Raw genomic sequence first — 15,192 nt, 5'->3', positions numbered from 1 at the left:
CATTTGTTACTAGTACTTTTTTGTCGCGGAGACTTTTTGGACTAATGTAAATATAAATATATATTATTTTGTTTCTATTACAATAAACTACATTATGAAAACTGTAACAAAATATTGAAAACATTTTTTGAGTGGCTACAACTGCTTTGCAGCACAGCACTGTATCTATGTTCATACCTCCCGACAATACTTGCACAAGAAGAATTATTTGGGCTATTCGCCGGCCTTTTTGCTTTGTCAGAGTGTGTGTGTTTATGACTGTACTAGTTTTACTATGTTTTAATAGAACACATACTGGACGGACACTGCATTCAATAGCGCAACGATGGAAAAAATACAAGTATACATCAGGATAGCATTGCAGAGTCCACAGGCACAATAGTTTATAGTAGAAAGATTATTATTTATGTAGTTGTCAAGAGTGCGGTGTAGTGGAGTAGATAGTATAGTAGTAATAGTAGTAAAATAATAGTACTCGTAAAAATCCTACTGAAACTGAATCAAAACAAAATTCCATTCCATGCTCTTTTCGAACAAACTTTTTCACTTCTGTCTTTTGTGCTCTGTTCTGTCTCTCGGCTCGGGGGCGGGGTTGGATATTTATCTAGAATGAAATGAAGAGAACACAAGTTACTTCTACTTCTGCTTCTGCCTAGTGTAGAGAGCATTGTATCTGTCTATCATATCATAAGAAGTCAATGAATTTGTTTAAGAGAGAAATTTGGTCCCAGTGCCAGTTACCAGTCCCAGCAAATGCGACAGAAACAGAATTTCATTGAAAAATACGAAATTCTTCTTCCGTGCCATCTTATGGATTATTTTTCTTCATTTTTATTTTTCAGTTTGTTGTTTGTTTGTTTGTCTATTTATAGGTATGTGTGTTGGTGGTGTGGAATTTTTATTTTATTTTAACTTTTCAATTTTTCAATGATGACAATGATAATAATTCTCTGAAATGACAAACATGAAGCAATGTGCAGTATTGTGTTGTGTACAATTGTTATTAATGCCCCTTTATTGTATTATTATTATTATTATTATTATCAATATATAAGTAGGTATATATTTTAAATGGTGGTACCAGAACAAGCAAATAAACGAGAAAATAAAATATCAATGAATGAATGAATATCGCATCTCGTCGCGTCGCCGTCGCTCGTCTTGTAGTTAAAGTTGTATTTTTTTGCTAGGTAGATACATACACAAAACCTTATGGAGCGGGATAAGACAGTTCGCAGGGTATACCTAAGTACCTATGTAAGTAGGTATATGTAGGTATGTCCGTACAGCGAGGCGTGTATCTGGTTGTGAAATTTTTATATTTTTTCCCATAGACAACAACGACACCGACGACGGACGATAGAACGACAAAATGATGATGACGAAGGTTGACAATTACGGGTCGTTTTTGTGATCGTGCGTGATGTGAAGTGCGTCGACAATGCCGTAATGGAAACATACCTCATGTAAGTATGTACCTAAATATTTATTTGGGTACTTTTATCAATGTATAGGTAGGTAGTAGGTACCTATAGGAAAATAAAGCTGAACAAGATGATTTCAATACAAGATTATAGGTACGTTTAAGATTCTGCTGGGTGAAATTTTTTAAGATACCTATAGTAACCTATACATAGGTGGGTACCTGATTTTAATTGTAAGAAATGTGAAAAATAAATTAAGTGTTGGCATCAAATATTCATTGATAATGTTTTTAGAGAAATTTGATACATTCCACAATGACAACAGAAATTACCCGTGTTTTGTTGCAATATCTATCAATAGTATAGGTAGTAGGATTTTACACCAATAACAAAAACAAAACAATATCCGCGGCATGAATACTACCGATAAATGTTAAAGTAGAATCTTACTACAGATGGGTTTTTGACATTTATAAGAGTTTCTTTCCAATGGATCTAATGTGATTTCGTTCTTAAATGTTGGTACGATTGATATTGCATTTGTATCTTGATGGCTGTGTTCGTTGAGTAGTTGTGCATTTGGAATTATGTGTTTTCCATGGGGGAAAAAATCAATCTGTTACTGTTAATATTATTTAGTTTTAATAATGAAAATAAACCAACTGGGCTATTTTGCAAGAGGTAATAATAGAAAAGATAATTAAGTTTTGCTACGTTTCTACCAAAGGTTTATCTCAGTTTAGATTTAATATATCTAATAATAAATAATTTTCACCGCACAGGAAAATTTAAAAATTATTGAGGCTGACAGTGCTTTTAAAAATGCAAATGGAATTTCGATGTTTCTTATGAAGTGCAAGTGATATAGTTCAATTCGTGTTAAACAATGAATAACTGAATAGTTCAGCACCATATAAAAATATGCTACCTACTACCTACAAATTTTAACTCGATTTCGATCCCCGACCGGAATCGAGTGAATTCAAGCTCACTTCAACTCGATTCAGGTAAATACAGAATTGAGGCAAGCTTCAGGCCTGCTTTAACTCCACATTTGAATGTAGTAGTTTACGGACAAACCCCCTTCTTATTTTAGGTCAAATTGTTTGGTAAAAAATGAACATTTTTATAGAATCACAATTTCCAGATGTTTTCTTACCATTTCTTCTTGAAAATTGACCATTGTATTAGTTTTAACTACTTTTTTTGATGAAGATAATTTTAACTTTTGATTTTCACAAAACTTTCTTCTATTTTTGTTGTTTTTTTTTTAAATTATTATTCTGACGGGTCTTCTTTCAGTTTTACCAATTTTTAAATACAAAAATCTGGCTACTGCCGATGGATTTTCTTGTGAACTTTCTACTATACTATTTATAGAATGCCAAAAACACGGGTATTATAGGTAGTTAGGTACCCCATTTTTAAGCAAAATTTATCGTCTAGCTTCCTTTACTGTGTTGCCTCCGCACAACACATTTTATATTTGTAAAGATGAATTTGGTTAGAATCTTAAAATTGTTACATATTTTTTTTTGTGTTTTCACCTAAAAAAATATTACGTTTTGATACAAGATGCCTCCAATGTGATTGTTTTAAGCTTTTTTCCACATAACACGAGTTAGCTGACAAACTTCTCATTGTTAGTTTTAGTTCTGAAATTCCAAAATTCTTGCATTGGTTGAAATATTGTGGAACGTATTCATCTACGTATAAAATAAATAAAAACTTTAAACTGGCTTAAAAAAAAAAAAACGGTGTAACGTAGTCCTATGCAAGCTATAAATCGATAGTTCTTCGATAATTTACTCTAAAAATGTATTCAACTTTATAATGTGATAGTCTAGTTTTTAATTTTAAATAATAATGCAGGGTGGTTAAATTTTAAGGGCCGATGTTGAATGTGAACCACACCTAAACGTCAAGTTTTTTTCTGCATTTCATTTGATATTTCTCAATTTCAGACTAACCCAATTTGAATCATGGATATATCGTGCACCTTATGTAAGTAAGTAAGTAGTAAATATCGTGCACTTCTTGATTTGATTACTAAACTAACGAACTAGGACCTCTTGACCATATCAACCGTCAATAATTGCCAATAGAAGAAGTAGTAGTAGTGTAAGTAGAAAGAAAGACTGTTTGGTGCGTTTTACTAGCTGTCGGCATCAATGGGAATGGTATTCGCTATAGTGAGGTTATAAAGAATATTTTTGTGACCCGAATTGATATATGGATATGTGGACGATATGTGGTTTCAACAGGACAGTGCCTGCCACTTGCCACACAGCTAACGTGACGAACATCGAAACAATAATTCAAGAGATAAAAAATGAGATAATTTGGCAAATCAACAACACATCAACATCAGCCCAAAATTTAAACACCCTTTGTATTTAGGGACAGACAAAAAATCATCGGAATGTATATTAAATTTGAAGATAAATTTGCAGTCCACCAATATTTTTTTTAAGTATTTTTCAATACTTAATATCACAGTCTACAGTCTTAAAAGAATTGAAATGCATGGGATTAGAATTGCGCTTAACTGTATCAATATTTTAAATCAACTGAAAAATGGAGCTTCACAAGGGCTGTGCATTGTAAAAGCCACTAAATAGTAAATATCTGTCCATGTTCTGTACTACAATTTAAAGCAGCTGGAATAAGAACATAGTTTTTGACTAGAATTTATAAAGTGTCAAGGTCCTTTGGGAAACGGATTTTTTTATGAATGATTTATTTTTAATTTTATATAACATTTACATGTAATTCTTTAATAAATCAATGCATTGAGATACATGTACAATGAAAATTTCTAAATTAGAAACATTAATGCAAAAACATTCATCGGGGATCGCATGACATCTGTCAGTTGGTTTTCCTGTTTTTTCCATGAATTTCTCAAGGATAATGCAGACAACAAATCAAATATACAATACAACCGCCAACCATTACAACAGCGCCATCTTTCTCTTCGTCGCGACCGACGACGACAACGTCGTCATTGTCATTATCAAGCGAGCTAAAAACAAAAAATATAATAAAAATGGCCGACAACGTTCATCTTAAGCGTGGAGAGAAGAACACCAGGTGCGTTCTGAGAAACACAATTTAACTACCACCTTTCTTCTTTCTTCATTTGTGTCTTCTTCATTTCATCAAGAAGAGAGTTTTCCTTCTGATTGAACCTGAATACGTGACTATCCTGTTCTGCATTTTGAAAAACATACACAGTTTTATCTTTCTCTAGGATAAAGGACAGTATATGTAAAAATACAAAGCTATGTGAGTTAGAGAAGAAAGTCAAAAAAACAAAACCCGAAAAAGAAAGGACTACTGCACCCGTATCTCATTAAATTTTCCCGCATTTTGTTTGTGTCTATTTGGTTTCGTGTTTTTTTCTTATGATATTTTATCTAAAGGATTTTCGTTGTTTTCCTCAATGGAACACACGCACCATATTGCGCCGCAGCTCAGTTGGAAAAGATAAAAATAAAATACTTGTAATGAATAGAATTGGCTACAAATTGAATTCCTGTTTAAGGATATACCTACATATTCCCAGTTTTCTTTGGTCTATTTTTCTATTTTGTTCTTTTTCTTCTTCTATGAATGACAGTTTACGGTTGATTAGATTAAGCTGGCCACTTGGAATTTCACTCACAATAAATATTAAGTATTTACGAGTAGGTATCTAAGTTTAAGACCGAAAAAGGACACAAATGTTCAAGGAGCAAGTATAACTACATCCATGTAAAACACAAACAAAGGGCTCTAGGAATTTCTAGGAACTCTGATGAAAAATAAATCTTTTTTCTGGGAAAATCTTGCAAAAATTTTGCACATTGTACATTTTGTTGTGTGCAAATTTACGTTCGCAGGCAAATTGCAAAAATATTAACAACAAAAAACAATAGTTTTTGAAGAACAAATGAAATACATAACCATTTAAAGGATTTAAGAAGCACATAAATTCACAGCATGGTTATTTTTACATCAAGTAACCCTTGTCACGTAGGAACCTTGGAAATATTAAAAAAAAAAATCAAAGTTACAAATTTTAAACACTATTGCATTTTGCTGATACGGACTTTTGTATGCCAATTTGTTTGATATTCCAATATGGACGGGTTATTTTGACACATTGTTCCTTTAAATTTCTTTATTACTAACCTCTTTAAATCAGTCGCTAAAGACAAAACATCACGACTAGTTACCAGCGTTAAGCAACACGTGCAATAGATACTTTATTATCAAACTGATAGTTCTCTAGTAGCAACGATGCGCGCGCTGCGTCCTTTTTATGGTGTTCATGGTCGTCCTCCCAAGTTAACTATTTAACGTTAAATAATAAATCGGGTGGCGCAACAGTCCATTGAGAACAGGGCCAAGTGACTTACAACTCTCAACCATTCCTGTGTGCGAGTACTGTTGTCAGGGAACCTAAAGTGGTAAACCGAATCCGAACGGTAATATTACTCTTGGAGAATTTGTCAATTCCTCGCAAAAGGCAATACCTGTGAAAAAACTTTAGATGCATTATCGAGGGATCGAACCCAAGAACTCTGGCATGACAGTCCAACGCACTTACCATCATGCCACGGGTACCAACAACTATTCATCAACAAAACACAAGATCTGCTAAAAAAAATTGTGCAGCTGAATTTGAAGCTGGCAATTCCGCATCACTCACAAGAACTTAGCCTGCAGCAGAACAAAACATGGTGAATTTTGCGTCGAGACTTGGGCCTGCACCTATAAAATATCCAGGAGCTCAAACCAAACAGCCATACACAGCATCGTGTCTTCGCTGGTTGGATTTTGGAGCTTGTTGGAAGTTGATTCCAATTTTAGTCGAAAAATCATCTTTACCAATATTTGGGCCATATTTGGACCAATTGGCACAACGGCAAAAAAAATTGCCCTATTTGGGACAATACTAATGCACTAGTTTTAAGAGGTGCCAATACATACCAAAAAGTTACTTTTTGATGTGGATTTTGGGTTCATCGTTTTGTACTTCTTCGAAAATGATATGGTACCCAACATCACCGTCATAGATCGATGATCACGAACTCCTTGTGGACTGAATTGGATAATATGGGAACCGAAGTCATACGGTTTCAATCGGGATAACGCTACGTGCGACACAGCTCAAGACACAATTGGTATTCTGAGCGAGCGATCGTGTAGTTTGACTCCTTTAGACTTGATTTTATGTTGCTTTCTGAAGTCGTAGGTTTATGCGAATTCGCCCAAACTACCGATGGCAACAACAATACATAATCGATGATATCGGTGATGGAAAAGTGACTGTTTAGTTTTTGGTCCTTTCACCTTAGTATTTTTTGCTAACAATATGGGTTTTGATGCCCCATATCTAATTCTAGCAAATCAAACAATGCAATTTCTGCATCGAAAATGTATTAAAAAGTTTTGAAAACGAAATTGCGATCTTTGCATTCAACACCTTATATCCCTACAAATCCAATTTACAACTATTAACATCTTCAGGCTAATTTAAGTTTTTTTTTCTGTGAGTAGATAGTGAAAATCAAGGAAATAATTTATCATTATCACACGATATTCAATTTTAAAAAAGGATACAATGAAAAACTGCCATCAATTATAACTAAATTCCAATATTTAACCACGTGCTTCTTGAAATTCCTTCTAGAAAACAGTTCACACGGAGGAAAAGAAAGAAAACAACAACAACTTAAATATTGGGTTTTCCCGTCATCATTTATACATAATTTGAATGATATATGTATGTATAAGAATATACGGTGACCAACCAATAATGATGATGATGGTAAGTAAGCATTTTTCAAATACTTTTACCTTCCATATACATTTTTTTCTCCTTTTTTTTTGAATTTCCAAACACGTCTCATCAGTGTTGTGAAGAGAATATGCCGCTTGAAGTATTTCAAACTCATTTAATTGATTCCCAGTCTTCTAGATAATGTCTCATGACATACGTGACAAATGGCGCAATTGGAGAATATTTTTGTCCATCACGCTCGTTATTCTGTTCTTTTTTTTCTATTTCTCTGTCAATACTGAAAAAGGAAACAATAAGAAAATTATGCAGGAATTTGGTAACCCTAATTGGAGAATAGAAAAAATATGCATTTAAAACTTTTTTCTTCGTATTTTTAATCGAAGGGAAAACCCAGGGAGAAGTTGAGCCAGTCTGTCTGTCTGTCTGAGAGACAACAGCGCCATAGACTGAGGCAGACGGTATTGTAATAGCAAGAGTGAAATTTTGGTGGGACGGAATGGGTTCAGTTTTCAAAACCCAAAGAGGGTAGATTAAAGGCTAAGGCGAATGGCAACGTAATGTAAATTTCAGCTTTTACTAACAGTTGTGTACTTAATATTCTTTCTCTTGTAATAGACTCTTGAAAATATGACCAGGAGTGACAGTGGTCATTATTTTGAAAGTAATAAGATGGTTCAAGAGGTTAGCACTTCAAGAATATTACTGAAAACATTAATAAATCAGTAAACTAAATTAATTTGACCAATGCTTAATGTTAAACGCTCCGAGCAACACATTTCTTTTGGAAGATTGTACATTGGCTCCGTTATAGGAGTCCTTACAATACACTACTTAATGAGTAGACAATTAGACATGCTTTCCGACTTGAGGCTCTTGCAAACGATTTTTTGAGAAGCTACATGGTTGAATAAAAAAAGGAGAGACATTGGGTTATATGCAAAAAAATTAGTTCAAGCTCTTTACTCACTTTTCTGAGAACTTTCTTAGAGTGGTATGCAAAAAAAATACAGAGACCGAGATCGATCTCATGCTGTGAGTTCGTGTTGAGATCGATCTCTAGACGAAAGCTCTATATGAAAGTTCTGGTTTTGATATACAAAAAGTTGAGCAAACGCTCGATTGCATGAGATCGATCTCACAAATTGTTGTGGATGGGTTTTCTCGTACTCAGTTGATAAACAACAATCAAAATGGCCGAGTTTCTGAATAATTTTGTTACAAATCCTGTTTAGAAAAATAGAAAATGTCCAATCGGTAAAGATTTTCAAAAATTGTGTAGATTTAGTAAAACAGGTGTGCAATAAGTTTTTCGACAAAACCCTGGAAACAAGCGGTGGTGCTTTGAGTCATTAAGAAAAAATGTAGATTTTTCCACGTTATGTAAGAGATCCTAGATTTCAAATCGATGTTGGTGAAGACATTGGTGTCAATCAAGTTACAACAAAAATCGTAAGGCGTGCAACTGATTGGATAATATTCCCACACGCTTCTGAAGAAATAGAAGAAGCTCAAAGGTTATGGAGCAGTAAGTATAATTTTCCCTAAGCCATTGGTGCCCTGGATTGTATACATGTGCGTATAAGGAAACCAACCTATCACCAAGAGAAGCACGTCAACCGAAAAGGAATAAATGTACAGGCTACGTGCAAAGCGGATGAAAAATGTATAAGTATTGAAGTTTGCTGGCCAGGATCAAGTCACGACTCCCGTATTTTGAATAGTTTATTATTTAATCATATGAATAATAATTCCCCAGCAATATTATTGGGCGATGAAGGGTATGACATAACGCCTTGGTTAATGACACCGTTTTCCTTCTTGACTCGACTGACCGCACAGAAACTACTGTTTTAACTACTGCAAGTACATATGAAGGTGGTACCCGTGGCATGATGGTTAGTGCGTTGGACTGTCATGCTAGAGGTCTTGGGTTCGATCCCTGCCTATGCCATCTAAAGTCTTTTCACGGGTACTGCCTCTTGCGAGGAATTGACAAATTCTCCAAGAGAAACTATTGTCATGAAAAAGTGCTTTCTCAAAATTAGCCGTTCGGAGTCGGCATATAAACTGTAGGTCCCCTTCATTCCTGACAACATTACTCGCACACAGGAATGGTTGAGAGTTGTAAGTCACTAGGCCTTGGTTCTCAACGGACTGTCGCGCCACCCAATTTATTTATTTATTTTAAGTGCATATGAAGAGCTTTGAGATCGTTCTCATATCACTGAGTCAGAACAGTAGAGAGTAAACACGTTTTTTTCCATCTGAAACTGAGTCCGAAAAACTGAGCATTCACATAAATTTTGTAATCGTTAAGTTCATTAAAAATTAAATTCTAAAGATTTTTTTTCTATTTTAAGCATCGAGTCGTCTATCAGCTTACAAAATCTTTTCACTTTAGTTCTTTCTTTTTTTCATTTAAGTTATTAAGTGAAAAATTTAAGAACACCCTAGAATTATTACTTAAAGCTTGAAGATAACTAATTTGGATAGGCTTGAGAGCATTAATAATATTATTTTTATTTAAATTAAGGGCTTCCGAATCGAACCGAACCGAAAAAGAGAATTCACTCGAGAGTGAGTGTTAAGTAATATTTTTTGAAGAACACCCTTCTCACTTTCCATTTTCCTTTTTGTATTTGTTTATTGTTGTGTTATTCCTTTTGATAGCAATAAAACGTCAGCCGCTAAGTAGGTTTTACAATAGGCTTTGTATGATTGGTTGATATTATATATTTTTTAAGTACTCTCATCACCTAGTTATCAAGCGCAAAGCTATAAATTACCGAGTTTAACTGGCTTGTCTGTCAAAAGCCTTACATTTTTATTTATGTATATACGACCGCGATTACGTAAAGGTTAAGGCATATGTCGTCGCGACGCACATGAAACCAACCAACGACGACGCGAAGATCGGATATGATGGTTGGTCGGTCGGTCTGTTAGGCGTAAGGCTACAATTCCCCCCTCTGTCTATCTCTCCAAAATCTTATGAACAATTCCTGACAAAGTACTTAAATTCACATAAAATTCAATTTTACGACAAATTTATGGTCCATGAAACTTCTTTCACTCACCAACATACGTCAATTTAGCTTGACTAAATTTTAGGTTGACGAGCTAATGATGGTAGGTATATGTAGGCAATAGGTAACTCTGGTGGTAGTTAGACGCACATGTATGTCGGTGGGCCTTTTGATCGGTATTTCCAACTTATTGTGTATGCGAGCCTTCTAATTATTTTAATTCAAATTTGTTTGTTTTTATTTAGATAGATGGATATGTAGGTAGGTATTTGGTGGTTTTTGTGTGACGGAGTTTTATTAGTTCTTGGCTTTTTTTGAAGTGTGATTCTCACAGAATATATAAGAAATGACATAAGTTTAACGAACTAATAAAAACCAACCTTTTTTATCCTAGGTAACCCTGAAACTTTGCCGCCTTTTGGGGGGGATGTGAGTCTTCTATTAAATAAGCTTGCAAAGTGCGGCAGTAGCAAAGATACAAGATGATAGTGCTAATGATAGTGTTATTTCGTTTGGTAAACGTTCAACAGGTTGAGCAAAGATGGCTACTGTCTTCTGAGCAAAAGAAGAAGAAGAAGTCATAAAGTCCATAATCGCACTTAAAAACGATCGAGTTTTAGGTAGTTCTATTATTTCTTTGTTTGTTCTTTGTTGTGACGAATTAATTAAGTGTTAGTCTTTAGTTGGATTAGCAAAATTCCGGGATTGTTTTTGGACTTGAGTTTGCGAGAATTTTTATGACATTTTTGTATAAATTAAAGTTTTTATTGCAAAAAATTTAGGAGCATGGCGTTGATTGATACAAAATTAAAGCTTGATTTAAAAGATCTTACCTATTCATGTATTGTTATAGTTTTATAAGATAGTTTAAATTTTTCGTTTGAGGAATATTGTTCTTAGAAGCAGTGGATAATAGGTTAAGGCGGAAAAAAGTTGGAACACGCATAATTTGGTAGCAAAAATCAGTATTGTAAAATCTTATGGCGGTTGTCACTGACCGATTTTCTGATATTTTATTTGGAAAGTTATTTCTCTGGAAGTGAATGGCGACTTTCATTTATTTTATGAGCACTAATAAATATTGAATTTCGTAGCTTAGAGGCTAAGTTGGTGATCGTTACTTAGTGCAAAATTCAAAATCTAATCTTCTATAGAATCAGAAATAGATAAACTATGTATAAGGAGGCTTTGATTCAATAAAAATACCATTTGATGTGATTTGCTTAAGATTAACTGGTTTACCCTTTCTCGTTTTTTAATAATTTCACTCATTTTGAAACAAGCCTAAATTTAATTTCATACGCTCTTTGTGAGTACATATAAAGGATAGTTAAATTATAATGGCCGATGTTAAATGTGACCCACACCTAGACGTCAAGTTTTGTGTGCATTTCATTTGACAGTTCTCAATTTCAGATTAGCTCAGTTTGAACCATGGAAAGTTATACAATCGAGCAACGAGTATTCAGCTTATAATAAAAATGGGTGTTCAAATCAAAATGCATATCATGCACTTCGTTATTTTTTCGGTCAATTTAATCGTCCAAATATGTTCAAAAATTAGAACAAACCGGGTTTATAGGAGATGTTAAAACACCAGTGTGTGCTCGTGTACCTCGTACTGCAGAAAATATAACTGTTGTTCGCGATAGTGTGGCTTAAGAACCGTCTACCTCAAGCCGTCGTCGTTGTGCCCAACAACTTCACATCTAACGCTCGCTTTAATGAACATTACGCATGAAGATTTGCATTTACACGTTTATTAGGTGAACTAAAGCCTTGATCATTTCAAACGCCATCAATGGTCAGAATGGTGGCAGGATATGGCAACATTGGATGATCAATTTTAAAAGAAAATCATCTTCAGTGATGAGGCACATTTTAGCCTCAATAGAATCGTTAATAAGAAGAATTTTTGCATCTAAGCAAATGATAATACAAGAGTGACTGTCGAAAAACAGAATTGGCCCGAAATAGTGCCACTTGCAACAAAGCTAACGAATGGCCATGTTGTCACGTGGTGGAGATGGCCTTAGTCCCTTTGCTATAGGTTGAAACGAACTCCACTTTCTTATGGGAACTTAGTATGCATCCACAAAATATGAATAGGAAACTAGTGTTCAGAAACAATTAAAAGGCGCAAAGACTATCCATAACAACGTGTAAACAGTGCGGTACGAATTATCCCTGATTGGGCACACTATCGGATTTTGTGATAGATGCATGTGTGGGTGTATCTACCTATGCAAAAGTTTCAAGTTTTGTTATGAAAGTTGTGAAGTAAAATTGTTCTTAAATCCTATATTGTGCCGTTTTTTTTTTTTAAACATTGCCATGTTAAGTTTTCTACCTACTTTCGAGTTTCTTGCGGAATTATTCCGGTGCATCAAAATATTCTACATAATTTTGTAGGGTTGCTATTCAGTATTCATGCCTCTCTATTTTTACGGCTTACTATTCCTTAACATAACTTTGTGTAGTAGTGTACACTGTACAGTGAGTCAAACAAAATTAAAATTATAAAGTCTAAATAATATCTATAGCAATTTTAGAGCGAGGAAACATTTATTTCTATTTTAAAATAATAAGTTCACATTTTCACAGAAAAAACACGGTTGATTTTGACATTTTTGTTCAGTGTTGCCATACCTACTTGCTATTTTTTTCTTGGGGATTTCTTTGATTTTAGTGCTCGAATGCAAAAAGTACTCTGCATATATCCAAACTTGCACCCACCCTAAATATAAATTCAACAAAAAAACTTGTTTTGGGCTCAAAAAAAACAGGGTTAAGTCCGAAAAAGAAAATATTTTTGTACGACTTATATGTATGTATGTAGGTGTTCCCTCGTCTTAATGCTTAAAACATGTTCTATTGAGACCTCTATCTAACTGTAAAACAAAATCTGAAGGAATTTCTTGCTACGGTAATGGAAAGTCGCCCCATTTTAGTTTTGGACTTCATTGCATTTTGGGAGTAAGACCCTTGAACACAGATAACTTGCCGTTAGTTTTGTCCTAAATTTGAACTTCCTTTTTCCCACTGTAACTACTTAGTGGTCCATACAACACAGCACACCACACATCCATATTAACCAACAGTTTGTTTGATGTTCGGTTCGTCTAGCTGGCCCAAGGAAGAGCCTGAATAGAAAATAAAACATTTTAGAAAAAAACGTACCTACCTGCTTTTTAAAATTTATTTCTCAGCTATCCTTTTTTTGTTGTTTTGTTTTGGTACTCTGTTCGCAAGGTTGAAGAGGAAGAGCGCGACAGTAATAATTTTGTATTTATTTATTTTTGTTTAACTGTTTATTTCCTGATTTATGCTTTCACGCAAAAAAATACCAAACACACAGCATCGTATTTCGTATCTGTGTGTATTGTGTAGTGTGTGGTTGAACACACAAAAGCAAAACAAAATTAAAACCGATCCGATACACTTTACACAAAGCTGAGCGACACGTAACGCACAAAGCTCAAAGCTGAATAGAGAACGGCGAATAAAGTTTTTTTTTCTCTTCTACGCACTTCTGTAGTTTTTAACTTTTTTCCTTATCCACGCGGAACGCGGTTTTATGTGGCGAAGCGAAAGAGGAGGCAGGAAAATACAACTGTCACTTTTCTGTTAAGAAAAAAACTTCCGTTACGTTCGTTATCTGACAGAAGAAATACAAAAAGGAAAAAGAAAAGCGAGGGCGGTTGGCCAGAGCAGAAGAAGAAGAAGCAGACAAAAACAACACATAAATACAAAACAACAAACTAGTCACACACGTTCGCACTTTGCTTCAATGCAGCACAAGAACGCGCGCCATTTATTAATGATAGGGGTCGCTAGTGTAGTGGTTTTCGTTTCGTTTTTCGATGATAGAACGAGAGAATCCACACTCGCACTCCGCAGGCTCTGGTCTGGGCTCGGGATTTGCTGTGCAGGCGGCAGGGGTAGCAGAGGTAGAGGTTTATGGTATGGGCACGGCGAAGGGGGCGCCACAACCTTTTCTCTATAGGCTATGGCGAAGTCGTAAAACGACGCACGGCGAAAGCTAGAGCAGCAGAGATACTAGCTACCCTTCACTATGCTTCTATGAAATAGAAAGATCTTAATTGAAATTAAAGCGGGCGCGGGGTGATATTTAAATCGCATCACATCATAAAATAATATTTAATTTTTTTGTTTTCAAACAATTTTCTTCTTTAACTGCGTAATAGATTTTTTGTTTATTCACAAAATGTTCTTATTTTCTCGCAAAGAAATTTAAGAAAAAAACAACACGCGCTTCTTCTTTATTGACCTTTGAACCCTACAGCTATACACGACTTGTTTCGCTTGTTTTGTTTTATTTTATTATTTATTTCTTTTTTCTCTTAAAACTTCAATACACATTCATTTCAATTGAATTTATACATTTCAATATTTTCTCAGGTACAATCACCTTGCTTCTTTTTTGAAGATTTGTCTTCTTTTTCAATTCTGTTTTGATTTCTTCTTTTGTGTTTTAATTTATTGGAATTCAAAATGATATCTCGAAGACAGAGCGAACGAAATAAACTATCCACGGCGAACGTTTCGAATTAACTGAAAAGAAAAAGGAATTGAGTAAGTGAGTTGAGTTTGAGTATGAGTACGAGAAGAGTAAGAGTAGAGTAGTAGTAAAGTAAACGTAAACGAACGGGAAATATAAAATGAGAAAAACAAGAAATGAAAAGAAAAAAAAACATATATCAAATTTTAAATGAGCGAATGAGAAGGATATATAAGTGTTAGGCTGGTTTATTTCTATTTTTCTTTTGAATTTGTTTTGTTTGTTTGATTTAAGTTTAGTTTGTGTTGGCGCAGGATGATATTTAAGAGAATACTCTCTTTCATTAAGTTAAGAGAAACGAATGTGTTTTGTTTTGGTTTAATTAATTTGAATGAAAATGAAAAACGAAAGAATCCCGAATATTCTCTT

At 34.4% G+C, this 15,192-nt stretch overlaps 1 protein-coding gene across 2 annotated transcripts in view; it reads right to left on the bottom strand.

The window, feature by feature from the left end:
- The window catches only part of LOC129939889 (insulin-like receptor), a 153,415-nt gene extending 138,611 nt beyond the window's left edge, over positions 1–14,804 (bottom strand). Inside the window, exon 1 of one of the 2 annotated variants that reach the window (XM_056048073.1) lies at positions 13,422–14,804. The gene's annotated coding sequence lies outside the window, so the exon portion shown is untranslated. The remainder of the gene's footprint in view (positions 1–13,421) is intronic. The other variant, XM_056048072.1, reaches the window with a different exon arrangement.
- Between the last annotated feature and the right edge of the window lie 388 nt (positions 14,805–15,192).

This window comes from Eupeodes corollae, chromosome 1, assembly GCF_945859685.1.
Source record: "Eupeodes corollae chromosome 1, idEupCoro1.1, whole genome shotgun sequence".
NCBI classification, from domain to species: domain Eukaryota; kingdom Metazoa; phylum Arthropoda; class Insecta; order Diptera; family Syrphidae; genus Eupeodes; species Eupeodes corollae.
The sequence above is the reverse complement of the archived record's forward strand: the minus strand, read 5'-3'. Positions and strand labels throughout refer to the sequence as shown.